Raw genomic sequence first — 14,847 nt, 5'->3', positions numbered from 1 at the left:
AGAAGTCCCCCTCCCTCTTCCCTTCTCTCTGCTTTACACACTTCATCAACCTGACAAATCCTGCACGCCTGCCAACACACACACACACACACACACACACACACACACACACACACACACACACACACACACACACACACACACACACACACACATACACACACACACCCATTACGTAAGTGTGCACTCAAGGATATAAACACTGTTACAACACTCTTAACGGTCGCGTCTCCATTACGTCTGCTTTCTTTTCTTTTTCTCCCTCTGTCATTCTTTTCTCTTTTTCTTTCGTATATCTTGTTCCTGCCTGCCTGATCTCTTACCCTTTTCTACTTTTTTCACTTCTCCTTCCATCCTCTCATTTCTCTTTCCTATCTCTCCATTCTATCCCTCTTTTTATCTTCTCTGTCTTGTGTTCACTTTCACTATAACCGCCTTTATTTTGGCCATCTTTCCTTCCCTTCATCAACCTCCTCATACTTCTCTTTTTTCACTTTCTCTCCCTGTCATTTACACTCTCTCTCTCTTCCCAATGCTATATTCCAGCCCTCTTTCCCTTCTTTCACCATCACATCCTTCCTCCACATTAAAGGAGGTGTGGCCTTTGTACGTTTCAATTATAGCAAAGGAGGTGTGGCCTCTGTATTAGTTATTTACAGTAAAGAAGGTGTGGCCTCTGTATTAGTTATTCACAATGAGGGAGGTGTGGCCTCTGTATTAGTTATATACAAAGAAGGAGGTGTGGCCTCTGTATTAGTTATTCACAGTGAAAGAGGTGTGGCCTCTGTATTAGTTATTCACAATGAAGGAGGTGTGGCCTCTGTATTAGTTATTCACAATGAAGGAGGTGTGGCCTCTGTATTAGTTATTCACAGTGAAAGAGGTGTGGCCTCTGTATTAGTTATTCACAGTGAAAGAGGTGTGGCCTCTGTATTAGTTATTCACAGTGAAGGAGGTGTGGCCTCTGTATTAGTTATTCACAGTGAAAGAGGTGTGGCCTCTGTATTAGTTATTCACAGTGAAAGAAATGTGGCCTCTGTATTAGTTATTCACAATGAAGGAGGTGTGGCCTCTGTATTAGTTATTCACAATGAAGGAGGTGTGGCCTCTGTATTAGTTATTCACAGTAAAGGAGGTGTGGCCTCTGTATTAGTTATTTACAGTAAAGAAGGTGTGGCCTCTGTATTAGTTATTCACAATGAAGGAGGTGTGGCCTCTGTATTAGTTATTCACAGTGAAAGAGGTGTGGCCTCTGTATTAGTTATTCACAATGAAGGAGGTGTGGCCTCTGTATAAGTTATTCACAGTAAAGGAGGTGTGGCCTCTGTATTAGTTATTTACAGTAAAGAAGGTGTGGCCTCTGTATTAGTTATTCACAATGAAGGAGGTGTGGCCTCTGTATTAGTTATTCACAGTGAAAGAGGTGTGGCCTCTGTATTAGTTATTCACAGTGAAAGAGGTGTGGCCTCTGTATTAGTTATTCACAATGAAGGAGGTGTGGCCTCTGTATTAGTTATTCACAGTGAAGGAGGTGTGGCCTCTGTATTAGTTATTCACATTGAAGGAGGTGTGGCATCTGTATTAGTTATTCACAATGAAGGAGGTGTGGCCTCTGTATTAGTTAGTCACAGTGAAAGAGGTGTGGCCTCTGTATTAGTTATTCACAGTGAAGGAGGTGTGGCCTCTGTATTAGTTATTCACAGTGAAGGAGGTGTGGCCTCTGTGCAATATATTTTTTAAGAAATATAAATAAAATAAGATGTACCTTTATTCACCCCACAGTGGGGAAATTTCTAAAAAGTTGAATTAATTCATACTTCACTTAAAATCTGTAAATTGCACAATATTCAATCCTCAGCTGCTTCACATATTCAAATGACATAAAAGCAGTGAGCAACGGATCGGGTTTGTTTGCCAAAGACAACATATACACACACACACACACACACACACACACACATACACACCCACACGCCCACACACTAAATGAGAGCTCTATCTGAGGAGCAGCAGTGCTGAGGTTCACCAAAGCCATGATGTCATTAAGAAATACTGTCAGTGTATATTAAAGAGTTGTGTGTGCGTGTGTGTCTGCGTGTGTGTCAGGGCAGGAAGCTTGGCCTTGCATATCTGGGTGTGTGTGAACTTGTCTCAACTGTGCCAGTGTGTAAACACATTAAATCTGACTGTGTAACTGTTTGTGAGCACTCTGGAATGTCGAAATTTGTTGTCTCTGGCTATATGAATATGTGTGTGTGTGTGTGTGTGTGTGTGTGTGTGTGTGTGTGTGTGTGTGTGTGTGTGTGTATAGTGTCTGATATGTTTGCATATGTTTGTATACAGTTGACAATTAGACAGTGTATTGCCTGTGAGCAAAAAAGAGAAATAGTGGTGTGTGTGTGTGTGTGTGTGTGTGTGTGTTTCAGAGTAGAAGAATGTGGCTACTGGGTGGAATTGTGTGTGTGTGTGTGTGTGTGTGTGTGTGTGTGTGTGTGTGTGTGTGTATGTATATATCTTGTTCCTGCCTGCCTGATATATATATATATATATATATATATATATATATATATATATATATATATATATATATATATATATATATATATATATATATATATGTGTGTGTGTGTGTATGAGGGCATTTGACCTGGCTCTGTAAGCTTCCAAGTTGGCTCAGTTGTAAATGTGTGTGTGTGTGTGTGTGTGTGTGTGTGTGTGTGTGTGTGTGTGTGTGTGTGTGTGTGTGTGTGTGTGTGTGTTAAAACAAGAGAATGTGGCTACTGGGTGGGGTTGTGTGTGTATTTGTGTGTGTGTGGGCAACTGACCTGCCTGTGTATGCTTCCAACTTGGCTCACTTTTATAGGTGTGTGTGTGTGTGTGTGTGTGTGTGTGTGTGTGTGTGTGTGTGTGTGTGTGTGTGTGTGTGTGTGAGAATGTGGTTCACTATTCTTGACCTCAGGCAGCAGCAACTGACTCATGCTGCTCCTGTCAGGCTCATATGTGTGTGTGTGTGTGTGTGTGTATATGTGTGTGTGTGTGTGTGTGTGTGTGTGTGTGTGGTCAGCCAAAAAATCATCACCTCCTATGATACTTCCGCATTATATGAAGGAGTTGGTATGTTTAATGTGGGACCGTGTGTGTGTGTGGAAAAAAACGTACTGCAGTAATTAGGCGTGGAAACAATGGTGTACTAGTCAATACGTTTAAAAAACAATGGAGGTGAAGTTATGTTCCTCTGTAACTTCCTCTGTGATTACTAGAAGCATGTTCTCTCTCTTTTACTCACAATCACACATACACACACACACACACACACACACACACACACTCACACACACATATTCAGATTGAGGTGCATACCATAACAGCCCAAATAAACTGAACCACATATGGATGAAAAAGGCAGGTGTCCCAATACTTTTGTCCATATAGTGTGTATATAAACTAATCAGGCATAACATTATGACCACCTGCATAATATTGTGTTGGTCCCCTTTTGCTGCCTGTCAAACATCAACAGCTTTAACTTCTTCAGCAGTTTCAGCTACAGGAGCTCGTCTGTCTGCCTTCACTTCCCACGTGCACCACTGAGCCTCGGGCAGTCCACGACCCTGTCGCAGGTTCACCACTGTTCCTTCCTTGAGACACTTTTGATAGATACTGACCACTGCAGACCAGGAACATCTCACAAGAGCTGCAGTTTTGGAGATGCTCTGACCCAGACGTCTAGACGTCACAATATGGCCCTTGTCAAACTCGCTCCTTACATTTGCCCATTTTTCCTGCTTCTAACACGTCAACTTTGAGGACAATATTTTTACTTGCTGCCTAAAATACCAGACTCACCAACAGGTGCCATGATGAGGAGATAATCAAAGTTATTCACTTCACCACTCATAATGCCTTTTCAGTGTATTTTCAGTGGTTTTTCTGCTACACTTATCCTATGCTGACTATAAACACACGGAGGAAAAAACACACTCGAACAACAAGCACCAGTTCTGCTTTTTTCTCTAAAATCCATCGTTGTAAAGACGACACTCCTCTCCTCTATTCACACAGTATTCCATTTCCTAATAGAAACCCACTATCTCAAAGCATTAAATTGGGAGCCTGCAGCAGGATAATTGTTTATCCTCCTCATTTCCTGTCTGGACACACACACACACACACACACACACACACACACACAGTGGACAGATTCAACATTATTTACATTCCTGTGTCTGGTTTTAAATCTTACGATGAAGATGGAAATATATAATTCTAAATTCTCTGCCACTCTGTCTGTCTGTCTGTCTCTTACTATTATATTTCTCTCTTTCTGTTTCTCACTCTTTCACATTCTCTGTCTCTCTAACATTTTTTCCTCACTCTTTCTCTCACACTTTTTGTCTGTCTGTCTGTCACCCTTTCAATTTTCTCTGTTTGTCCCACTCAGTTTTCCTTATTTCTTACTCTCTGTCTGGCTGTCTATCTGTCTGTCTTTCTCTTGTTCTTTTACTTTCTATGTTTGTCTTTCTCACTCTTTTTTCCACTCTCTCTCTCTCTCTCTCTCTCTCTCTCTCTCTCTCTCTCTTTCTCTCGCTCTCTCTCGCTCTCTCTCGCTCTCTCACTCCTTTTTCCCGCTCTTTTTGTATATTTCTTTTTCACCGTCTTTCATTCTTTCCTTCATCTGTCTGTCTCTCTGTCTGTCTACCTGACTCTCTGTCTCATATTATAATTTAGGCAGCCATGTTTCCTGTAATAATACAGTCATTAATATAATAATAAATATGTTTAAAATATGCTACTTTGTGAGTTAAAGGTTAATTGTAATAATATTAATAATTTAACATAATATGTCCGGCTAGCATGTTTACTGCAATGTTGGTTTTGGTGTCATCTGTTTATTTAATGCTGTTTTTTAAGTTAGCCTGTTTACTTTAACGGTGGTTTTTGAGTTAGCCTGTTTACTTAACCGGTGGTTTATTAAGTTAGCCTGTTTACTTTAACAGTGGTTTTTGAGTTAGCCTGTTTACTTTAACGGTGGTTTTTTAATTCAGCCTGTTTACTTTAATGCTGGTTTTTTAAGTTAGCCTGTTTACTTTAACAGTGGTTTTTGAGTTAGCCTGTTTACTTTAACGGTGGTTTTTTAATTAGCCTGTTTACTTCAATGCTTGTTTTTTAAGTTAGCCTGTTTACTTTAACGGTGGTTTTTGAGTTAGCCTGTTTACTTTAACGGTGGTTTTTTAATTAGCCTGTTTACTTTAATGCTGGTTTTTTAGTTAGCCTGTTTACTTTAACGGTGGTTTTTGAGTTAGCCTATTTACTTTAACGGTGGTTTTTGAGTTAGCCTGTGTACTTTAACGGTGGTTTTTGAGTTAGCCTGTGTACTTTAACGGTGGTTTTTTAATTAGCCTGTTTACTTTAACGGTGGTTTTTTAATTAGCCTGTTTACTTTAACGGTGGTTTTTGAGTTAGCCTGTGTACTTTAACGGTGGTTTTTTAATTAGCCTGTTTACTTTAACGGTGGTTTTTTAATTAGCCTGTTTACTTTAACGGTGGTTTTTGAGTTAGCCTGTGTACTTTAACGGTGGTTTTTTAATTAGCCTGTTTACTTTAACGGTGGTTTTTTAATTAGCCTGTTTACTTTAACGGTGGTTTTTGAGTTAGCCTGTTTACTTTAACGGTGGTTTTTGAGTTAGCCTTTTACTTTAATGCTGGTTTTTAAGTAAGCCTGTTTACTTTAACGCTGGTTTTTGAGTTAGCCTGTTACTTCAATGCTAGTTTTTAGGTTTGCCTCTTTATTGCTGGTTAGTTTGTGGGTTATCCTTTTTACTTAATAATGCTGGTTTGGTAGTTAGTCTGATTAAAATAATGCTAGTTTGACGGTTAGGTTTTTAGGTTAGACCACTTCATTCTAATGTTTTTTTGGGAAGTTACTCTAATGCTTGTTATGGTTGACCCACTAGTTAACCTTATTACCTATTAATACTAATTTGAGTATTAATTAATGTAAATTCAATTTAATACCCCCCCACCCCAGCTCAGTGTGATCATTTGTGAGCAAATCAAATCACTTCAGACACAAACCAAATTAGATTAGTCCAACTAAAAATAAACTCCCTAACGTGTGAGAGAAACAGAAACATTTTACTTTCATCCAAAGCGTTTAGTTAAACGAACGGTCTGAGGTCAGCGCACATGAATCGCGTTTTCGATCCTCCCGAGAGACGGCTGATCGGCAAAGTGTGTACGTTTCCCAGCAGCTGTTTGAGGGTGTGGCGATGACCAACACGAACTGGAAGAGATGAGCAGTCACTTCACTCGTTTTGACACTGTTATATAACTGTACTAAAGAAAGAGCTGTACATTTTAAAATGTCAATAGCAGAAGTGTTGACATTTAAATGAAAGCGCTAATGCTAATGTTAATTTAAATTAAAGCGTTAATGTTAAATCTAGTACTCATGAAGTCTCTTCCTTTCACAGATGATTCTGTTTAAACAGGGAATTAATGCGAATGAATTAATATATATTTGTAAAAACCTTTTTATAATAAAATAGGCAAACATGCTAGTTATCAATAATACTTGACACCATCCCAGCTATTTACTTAGCAAGCTAATAAGTCAACATTAGCAAGTGATTTATACACCTCATGGAGCTATTTATCATCCTGTGCATGAAACATGCTAGTCGTCTCAAACTTGGCGGCCAAGAATTGCCCCTTTACGTTTATATAATGACTGTAATGTAATGACGTTTCACTTCGGCCAACTTGTGGTTTGCAGTTTTATTAATGTGTGTGATATTAACACAAAGATATTTTTAAATAAAAAAAATATATTAAAAAATCTGCTTTTTTCTACCAATTAATTTTTCTAACTCTTTTAGCTGGATTATTCAGGTCATGACAGAAGATATTGTTATTTGTGGCGAGAGTAGGGAGCAGGTGGAGAAGAGCCTGAAGGACGGATGTAGGACGTTTTGGAGACAAGGTGAGGGAGGTGAGATTGAGATGGTTTGGACATGTGCAGAGGAGGGACATGGTGTATATCGGTAGGAGAATGCTGAGGATGAAGCCGCCAGGAAGGAGGAAAAGAGGAAGACCAAGGAGGAGGTTTATAGATGTGGTGAGGGAAGACATGCAGGTGGTTGGGGTGAAAGAGGCAGATGTAGAGGACAGAGAGGTATGGAGACGGATGATCCGCTGTGACGACCCCTAATGGGAGGAGCCGAAAGAAAGAGAAGAAGATTAAGACCATGACAGAGGAATACTGTATATAATACATAACCACAATAGCACATTTTATCTGAGATGTTACACGAAGGTTATAAGCACATTTCTGGAGAAACAATTCGTTGAAGGTGCAAACACAAAGGAGTAGAAGTGGGAAAACTTTTACCTATGAAGGGCCAAAAATCAAAGTGAATGTAAATGTTGCATAAAAGTAAATGTTGAAAGCTGAAGCTGATTTGTTACTTAACGAGGACAAATATTGCCTTCTATCCTCTTGTCTGAATGCCACTGCCTTGATATCGCCATAATTAGTTAAGTTTCACAAAGCATGCAGTACCAGCATCCTTTAAAGTCATTTATATTCTCTATATTTGATTCCAATTTAAATTTTTTGTTGCTTAAAATAAAACAGAAACATTTTTATTTAAATTAGAGATCATGATCTTTGGTAAAGGTAATTTCCATCTCCCGTACACAGCATGGTCTACGATCACCATGAGCCAACGTTGGCCCTCGGGCCCTAGTTCGCTCGTCTCTCCAATGGAAACTTATTTACATAAAAAGTTAACAGCTAACCATACTGGATTATCAGAGATATAGAGAACAACCGAGTTCATTGAGAGCTTACAAATAACACAATCGTAATACAGAGCTAGGGTTCAACGCACAGGTAGGCAACAACAAACAACATCAGGAAAGAATCAGGAAAGTGTCAAAGAAACCGAGAAACAGAAATCATAAACCAACAATACACAAGAGGAAACACAGGCTGTGTCTCAATCAGTCGTTTTCTCAAAATTGTCTCATCGCAAAATCCTTCCAGTGCACTGGAACAATGTGCACAAAAAAACCTTACTGAAAATGACAAAAAAAATGGTGGAGTGTGCAGTGATGGGCAATTAAATGCAACCTGTAGCTCTGAGACATTTTAGTAGACTTGATATTAATTACAGTCCAAATCCATCCTTAAAGAGCCAAGTCTTTGGCAGTGTTCATAAGTGCACATGATATACTGATTGACAATCTAGGGAGCTAGTTGAGCCACAACCATTAAGACAAAGGAGGATAGGGATTAGTTGTTATAACTCAGTGGTTAAGATGTTGGAATTCTGATCGGAAGGTTGTAAGTTCAAATCCCTGAACCACCAAACTGCCACTGTGGGCCCTTGAGCAAGACCCTTAACTCTCAACTGTTCAGTTGTTTAAATGAGGACATCTGCCAAAATGCGATAAGTGTAAATGTAAATAGCATAAGTGCCATAAACATTGTAAGCAAACTAACTATGAACTTGAAAAAACAGCTGGAAACATTCAGTTGACATGCTGAAACAGGGGCGGAAACGGGACTCGAAAGCCAAAAATAAACACGTCACAATAAGATCAGACCAGATTACCGACCGTTTTATAGCACTAGCACTCGTCATTTTCAGCACACTGAATAATAAAGACGATTTTATTTATCCACCCATTGGAAAGTGAATCAGTCTTTAAATTCTTCCAAAATAACAAACCGTATACTGGAACTGCCCTGTTTACATAAACGGGCCGAATATGAATAAAAAGCCCATAAACAATGCCGGGTTACGCCACCTCCACACAACCGAACGCCAGGGTTAGTGACGTTTCTCCAAATCGCCCACAATAACCTTATCCCGCCTATTCGATTTCTAATTCAAAACAGGTAACGGGTGCACGCTTGACCCCGGCGCCGCTACTCTAAAAAGCCTCCCTTCTCCGCCATCCGTCGTCGACGTGTAGCATCTGCAGTTCCTCCTGACCGGCTGCTCGCTGTTCTCCGGGGAAAACGGCACAATAAGCAATCTGCATAAAAATGACATAACTGCAGAAGGTAAATAAGCGGATAAACAGTGCTAATGAACAGTGCTACAATAACAGTCAGGCTATGCAAACGAGATGGCGCATCGGGGACTGAGGAAAAATTGCGAAATGATAAATATGCACTCGGGGCGATGAAATATTTACAAATTAGAACTCTGAATGATTGCAGGCCAAGATGGTTATAGGAAGAGAGTTTCCTAAGTAATATAATCCTCAGGGAAATAACACAAGTAATCTCATGGTTTCAGAAAACTGCGACTAAAAAAACAAAAACAAAGGTTCAACCTTCGCTTTACAGCTTCAGAGGTACAGCGTTCATGTCAAAATGACTAATCACAGTTCAAAGTCTACACTGTATTTGACCGATATACTATATGGACAAAAGTACTGGGAAAGCTGTCGGTTCCAGATATATGTGGTTCTTCCCCAAACTTTTACCTCAAAGTTGAAGGCACACAATTGTATAGAACGTCTTTGGATGCTGGAGCATTACATTTTCCCTTCACTTAAACTACGAGACCCAAACCTGTTCCAGCATGACAATACCCCTGTGCGCACAACCAGCTCCATGAACATCTCCTTTACATCAATCGTGGTGGAAAAATCACCTGCTACAGAGTTCTCAACTCAACCCCTATTGAACATTAACATTAACAGCAAATAGGGACGCAATGTGCTGGGGCTTGAACCATCTGATCAGTGACCCAGGGCCTTAACCACTAAGCTATAAACTAGCTAGCTCTGTATAATTCAGTGTATTTCAGTATTTACATATTTAGATTATTCACATTTTTAGCTCACTTTACGTGTAGCAGGAAATGAACTTATGATGCTAGCTAGTTTTCTGGGCGTTGTACATGCTAGCAATAAAAAAAATTTAGATAAAATAAGATTTATGGCATCTGGCAGACACCCTTATCCAGAGCAACTGACAATTCTCTCATTTATACAACCGAACAAATGAAGGGTAAGGGCCTTGTTCAAGGGCCCAGCCGTGGAAGCTTAGCGGTGATGGGATTTGAACTCGTTTTGAACTTTTTCTTACAGAAGTCCAACATTTTTAACCATTGGGCTGTCAGTTGCCCAGCTAGCAACCTAACAAGCTTAACCATTGGTAATTTTATCATCTTTTTTAAAATATTAATTCATAAGAAAATTAAATCTTGCTTTTTTGCAAGCTAGCAAGCCAACAAACATTGGAAAGAAAAAGAGTTGTGGGTTTTCACCTTCATCAAGCAAAAATTATATTTAAAATAAAAAAGATAAAAATGTGACTTGTCTAAAATAAAAAATTCTCAAAGATGTTAATGTAAATTTATTGTTGCATTATTTATTATTATTACTATTATTATTATTATTATTATTATTAATATTAATATTATTACTCAGCAGGTTTTCTGGTCCTGCTAAAACAATAAACTTAAAAAAGTTTAAATAAGTAGTAATTATTAATCAATAAAAAAGCATCATTACAACACTTGTAATTAATGTATTCAAAAACATTTTTGCTTTCCTGTTTCTTTTTTGTTTTTAGATAAGAATTGGTAGAATGTTAAACTTTTTAAAAGCAATAAAAACTAAATTCATTATTTGATGAGTCATTTTTTTAAATAGATTTTTGGGACTTTTTAATTTTCTGGGTGGGGAATTTTTACTTAGTTAAACTAAAATGGATTAAAAAAAAACCACAATAATCCTTTCCAACACCCACTGACTCATTTGTAATTGTTTTGTTACTCACACCGTAACTTTCACCTGACAGAAAGATAATCTCTGCTCATTATTATACATTTACATTGTAATAAACATCTGGACTTTAATTACTGTTTTAATGATTATAGTCATAAAAAAACAAACAAACAGACTTTTAGCATGCTCTGGCAACTTTCCCACAACACTAGAGTCCACTTAAGCAATATTGCATGACTGAATATCAAAGCTTCAGCACATTCCTCACAGGAGAGGAGTCAAGAGGAGTCGAGAGGAGTCGAGAGGACTGGACTGTTCTGCCATCGTGTCTCCCAAGTGTATGTATGTGGTATAAAGCCACCTCTGTCTAACCTCCGAGTCAGCAGAGTCAAAATAGGACTGCGGTGGCAGTCCCTCTCGGTCTTTCACTTCCTGTTTCTGTCTCACGCACACACGTACACACACACACAGTATTGTGTAATGGCACAATACATAAAAAATAATAATAAGATTCCACAATGACAGGAACCTCCCACACTGTAACTATGGGAACCTCCTGCATGCATGATGTCATCATGATACTGCATCATAACCTTGCAAACACAAATGAGGTCATTAATCGTCAAACACACACACACACACACACACACATACACACACACACACACACACGCATGCACACAAGCATGTGTAAAAGAAAATATGACCAGGGCACTGAAATGAGATGAGATGAGATGAGATGAGATCGGAAGAGGCGCCCAGCTGCTGCCGGAAGACAGGACATCCAGACGGACAGACAGAATCAGGGACGAGATTACGGAATTTAGAATTTACTGAAGAATAAAGAGCTGGAGCAGATCAGAGAAGCAGGCAGACAGTGAAGTTCTCAGCTTGACGCTTGCAGACATGCCTCATTAGTATGCAAACGCGAGTGGCCAATGAGCAGCGAGGGAATTCATGTTCATGCATCATGCATAATAAATAAATACATATTGAACTATAATCATTAAAATATCAACCAGATCAATAATAATAAAATACAAAAATAATCATAATAAACAACAACAACAACAACAACAACAACAACAATAATAATAATAATAATAATACGCGTTGTTTGGATTTGTCGGCACCAAAAGGCATAAATTCATTATATATATATACACACACACACACACACACACACACACACACACACACACACACGTGTACGTACGCTGTGTGTAAGCGACATAGAGGGTACACACAGGATACATTGTACTCTGTGTGTCTCCACGCGCACACTGTCTCTCTGTACTGTATACAGGACATCATGTGGAGCGTCAGGAATCCAATCATCTATGCATGTATGCATAAATAAATAAATAAACAGACAGATCGATAGATCGATGGATAGATAAATGCAATCCAGACATTTGAAGCCGGGTACTGCGCTCGTGCGCACCGGGGTCCAATCAGCACCAATGGAGACCCATCAGAATAAGACCAGGAACGGTTCAGAAAGCCAGAGGTAAACATCCTCTTTACAACATGCGCACCAGGAAAAAAAAAAAGCTCTTAATAAATCAAATCAAAATCAATCAAAGTCCAGCACTTACTTCATAGACGCGAAACCGCATGTGAACGTCCTGAGCTCCAAACTCAAACTCAACACTGGTGCTCTCCTCCTTTTTCTCCTCCTCCTCCTCCTCTCCTCTCCTCCTCTCCCACACCATCAGCGCTCACACTCAGGGTTGCCTGATCCTCTTCACATATTAACCGATTCCTTTTACACCAAATTCGGATAGTTCTGATTTTTAAAAATAAGATCTATCTGCATTTTGTTATCAAAAATATGATTTCTTTGCAAGAAAGAGCTCTTTTCTCTATATAAACATTTGCACTGCATAGTCTTTATTATTATTTATTACTTGATTCGGTTTTTATTTTAAGGTTTTTAATGTGTTTACACCAGCACACATTGACAAATTGCTTGTACATGTAACCCATAATACTTATTAATAAAGAGGACTGATTCTGATTGTTCTTTTTTAGTAACCAGATGTTTTTCTCTTTAAAATTAGACATTTGCTAGTAATACTAAAGTCTCTTATGAACAACATGGTGTTCTTATGCTAATAAGGTGTTTATTTTGTAGGAGATCTCCTACAAATGTCATGTTTTCATAATAAAGAGATGGGTTTTTTTTTTCTTGAATAAAAATACATTCATATTTTGTTTGAGTAACAAAAGGATTTTTCTTTTATAATAAAATGCCTTTTTTTTTTATCTTGGACACCTCTGATATTGAGTATTTTGGATATGTACCAAAATACAAAGTATTTATTTATTTAAATGTATATATATATATATATATATATATATATATATATATATATATATATATATATATATATATATATATATATACTTTTTTTGCCATTTTAAATTTATGGATTAAAAAAGACAACCTGGATTAAACACCACCCATACTCATACTGTCTATATTGTTTCACATTGTCTGTATTGTCTTTTATAGTCCAAGCTAAATGTATAGTGTTATTTATGTCTGTACTTTGAGAGTCACTAACAGCTAAAACCAAATTCCTTGTGTGTGTCAAAACACTTGTCAAATAAAACCTGACTCTGATATCAAAACATATGAATAGGTTTACAAACGCACAATCTGGCAACAATCAGATTTTCGGCTGAGCTTTCTTATTCAGCTGGAAAACCCGGAAGTCATTTAGAACGAGGGCTAACAGCCAACCAATCACAGTCCGTGATGTTATAAAGGGGGCGTTGCTTATAATCATGATTGAAAAGCCAAAAACAACAATCGATTTTTTTTTGTTTACAAATTACTAAATTGCATTAAATAGGTCGTTTTTGTTCTTTTTTCTCAGCCGTTAATAGCGGTTTTGCAGCTTGTTTACCTGATATCAATAATTATAATAAATATATCGCTATAATTGACAACAAATTTGTCAATTATAGCGATCAATTTATAATAATTATTGATATCAGGTACGCAAGCAGAAAGGCTGAATAACTACAATTTGCATTCACATGGGCAGGAGGTTCTATCAGTAAGACAGGAGCAACACCGAGACTAGGATGTGGGCGTGTCTTACGCTAAACGCTAAACATTTACACGTGAACCGACACGTGAGCTGTTGTCCAACACGAAATGCAATTTGCAACACTACCTGAGTACAGTTACTATGGCAACGAGTAGTAGGAACGCCTCCTGATGACTTTGTAATAAAGCGACTTGGGGTCACGTGTGAACGCAGCCAAAAGATCCTAATTATAAATATTCGAATTTTAATAATGATGGGTCGCGAATATATCAAAGTATCATGTAAAGGGGACATTATATGAACAAAGTTTGTGGACACATGACCATAAGATTCATATGTGCTTTTGGAACATCCCTTTCCACATTTAGTCTACATTTGCTGCTATAATAACCTGCATTCTTCTGGGAAGATGCTCGTTTAGATTTTTGGAGATTCATTTAACTAAAGGGTGTTAGTAAAGTCAGGAATTGATGTAGGTCAGGTGAGGAGGCCTGGGGTACAGTCAGCATTCACATTCAATTTATGTTAATAGCTCTTTTGCTGGAGATCTTCCACTCCGACTCATATCTTCATAAAGCCAGCTTTGGGTCTCCTAATTCAGGAAAGGATAATGTAATGCTAGGGCATCCAAAGAGATCTGATACAATTGTGTGCCTCCAACTTGCTTTAAAGAAGAACATCTGGTGTGAGAGCACAAGGTCAGCCATAAAACAGCCCTCCTGGAGCACTGAGGGTTAGGGGCCTTGTTTAAGGGCCCAAGAGCAGCAGCTTGGTGGTTCTGGGGTTCAAACCCCCAACCTTCCAATCAATCACCCAGAGCCTTAACCACTGAGCTACCACCAAAAACCTGGCTATCATTTAGTGTCTCTGGTTTTCTAAAGATTTTGTGGTTTATCCAATCAAATGTGTTTATATAAATTAAATATTGGCATGGTCCAGACTTCACTTCAGTACCATTTTAGATTTTTTATTTATGGACATCATTGCTTTTTCTTTTTCTTTTTTTTTTTTTTGAACCCTCATACCGTTCCAT

At 38.3% G+C, this 14,847-nt stretch overlaps 1 protein-coding gene across 2 annotated transcripts in view; it reads right to left on the bottom strand.

The window, feature by feature from the left end:
- Positions 1-12,483, bottom strand: part of LOC310733674 (uncharacterized protein C1orf21 homolog) — a 42,510-nt gene extending 30,027 nt beyond the window's left edge. Inside the window, exons 1-2 of one of the 2 annotated variants that reach the window (XM_083555105.1) lie at positions 12,351-12,402; positions 1-68 (exon numbers count right to left, since the gene is read on the bottom strand). The exon at positions 1-68 is cut by the window's left edge and continues 18 nt beyond it. The gene's annotated coding sequence lies outside the window, so the exon portion shown is untranslated. Of the gene's footprint in view, positions 69-12,350 lie in introns of both variants that reach the window. The other variant, XM_083555104.1, reaches the window with a different exon arrangement.
- Positions 12,484-14,847: the final 2,364 nt, after the last annotated feature.

The sequence above is a fragment of the Silurus aristotelis genome (genome assembly GCF_946808225.1).
Source record: "Silurus aristotelis genome assembly, chromosome: 11".
In the NCBI taxonomy this organism is placed as follows: Eukaryota; Metazoa; Chordata; class Actinopteri; order Siluriformes; family Siluridae; genus Silurus; species Silurus aristotelis.
Note: the sequence above shows the minus strand (reverse complement) of the source record. Positions and strands in the feature narration are given on the sequence as shown.